We start from the raw sequence: 2518 nt of genomic DNA on the forward strand, positions 1-2518 counted from the left end.
CTTGATTGAGCATTTTTGCTGCACGCCAATTCCATTGATTTGAACTGAAAAGCGTAGAAAATACTAAAGGCGCATTTTTTACATTTAATTTTTTTCTTCATTTTTACTAGTACGAGGAGTGCCTAGGAAAATTCGTAATGCAGCAGATTTACTATTTTTTACATTCAACTCCTCTCTTTGTTCGCTCCCTTAAATAGTGCGCAACGCATACTTTTACTTGTTCTAACACAATTATAATTTTTTTTTTGGTTTTCTGCTAAAATATTCAATTTTGTTTGCTTTGTGCGTCCATACCATTTGCTACTTGTATTTGGAAGTGCGTGTTTTTTTTTTAAGTTTTTTTTTTTATATAAATTTTTCTGTTTATCTTCAAAAGAAGTGTGCTTCCTGCTGTTGGCATTGCAGTGGTTTGCAAATTCTCTTACGGAAAAGTTTACATACAAAAATATTACAAATGGGAAAAACTTTTGTTACAAAGCATGTCTAGCAGCATGTCAGACAAAAAATTGAGTACAATTTTATTTTATTCACTTGAATGGAAAAAATGAAAAATATTAAAAGCTTAACAAATGGACCACTTTTCCAACTAGCCGACTGTCAAAATGGCCAAATCGTAATCCTTTTTTCAAATTTAACAAGCAAACTTATATCAGCCAATTCAGGTTTGCGTTTTGTAGAAAAGAAAGTCTTGCATGAATATTTTATTGTTGAAATACTTTATTTTTATGGTTTTTGTCAAAATTTTTTTTGAAGTACTGTATTGGGAAAAGGAAATTGTGACGAAAATTCCAAGTAGAGAAAGTGGAAGGGGAATTACTACACTCTATTTGATAGCATTAGGTTAGGTAGATTAGGTTAAGGCGGTCTGTAAGACACACATAGGTCGAGGCCACGCAATGAGCGGCTGAGCGGCGCAATACAAAAATGCCGCTCATCCGCTCAGAAATGCCGCTCAGAGCATGGCCATTGTCTACCCAGTGTGGAGGGACTTCGCCTGGATAGAGCAGGGCACTGGCACAAAAAATGCAAAATCGTTTCCTCCTCTTCTTCGTACACCTAGTCAAAAGGCGTGTATACCAATTAGGCAGTGTCCTGTTATAACAGATACTAACAAACTGATATTCTGATTATCTAAGCTCAGTGCGTTTAGCGCTGGGCGCCAGCCATAGTTTCCTGGCAGCTTTACAGGCGATTTCGTCATGGCATCTGTCGTTCGCTACTTTAGTGAGCCTCTCGGAGATAAGAAGTTTGCAAGTTTGTAAGAGTATTCTTATTTCATCGTTTATATCCTTAAAAGGGAGTTTGGTGCAAAGTCGCGCCAGTTCATCGGATTTGCAGTTCCCTTCAATGTCGCAGTGCCCCGAAATCCATATCACTTTTGGGCGAAATGACCTAGCCATCTCGTTAAGAGATGTGAGGCATTTCATGGCTACCATGGAGGTTGTCGACTGCTTCGTAAGGGATTTGATTGCCGCCTGGCTGTCAGTAAAGATGTAGATAACAGCTTGGGATATCATATCACACTTTACCAGTTTTTAGTTTAGAGAGATTCCCAGATATTCGAAGTATACACCCTCACCAACCCTTCCCATGACTTTTGGGCCCTCTGTGTATACATGCTTGGGCTCGCAACTCCTTAGAGCTTCTCGTTTCCATTCTTGCCTTGAGGGTAGGAGGGTCGTAGACGCTGTAGTGGGAGTAGGGTTCGTAATGGCGTAGTCCACCAATCCGGGAAGCACCGGAAACTCCGTTTATATTCTACCATGACCATGCTATCCATTTAGAAGAACCAAAAATTTATTGCTAAAATTAAGTTTTCTGAATAGTCCCACTTCTAAACCTACTTTTTCGGTTATCAGACCATAGCAACGTTTTCGAGGCCTTTCCCATTCGAGTTGAAATTTTCTTTTTCCAGTAGGTATAAACGGCGGTTAAGGCTTGGTGGAAATCAACTTCTACGCTATTGTGAGCGCCCAGATCCGTCGGCATACCATATTTGGAACGATTCGTCAATCGCAGTTATTATCGCTCCACAGCAGTCCCTTTCAGGAATTCTTACCTTCTACCACTTTAAATGCTGCCGTAGGGCGCCCCAGCAATCCTCTTTTTCCATTCAGAGTATACAAAGGAGGAATGCCGGTACTGACACCAAGGACATCCATTGGACACGTGGACCTGTCGGTGCAGCTTGCTCAAGGTGGCACCCACGTTTACTTGCTTAGCTTCTGCACTGCACTATTCTACGCCTTTAGTGCACTCATCGAACATACCTATTGTCATGATTGTCCTTGAATTAATCATTGTATTCCCAAATCGTCTAGGTTTCTTTCACTGGATTGTAAGATAAAGGCTCAAACTACTGTACAACTAACCTTATCCATCGGTTAAAAACAAATACAAGTACTCTACGCTCATGTCAAACAGTTGGCCATACATTTTTTTTTCAATTGTATACAGCTCGCTAAATTTACAATGGGAGTTAACTCGTTTTTCATTCGAAATCTACTTGAATCATTTA

The sequence above is a fragment of the Rhagoletis pomonella genome, unplaced genomic scaffold (assembly GCF_013731165.1).
Source record: "Rhagoletis pomonella isolate Grant_MI unplaced genomic scaffold, Rhpom_1.0 Rhpom_scaffold_00005, whole genome shotgun sequence".
NCBI lineage: Eukaryota > Metazoa > Arthropoda > Insecta > Diptera > Tephritidae > Rhagoletis > Rhagoletis pomonella.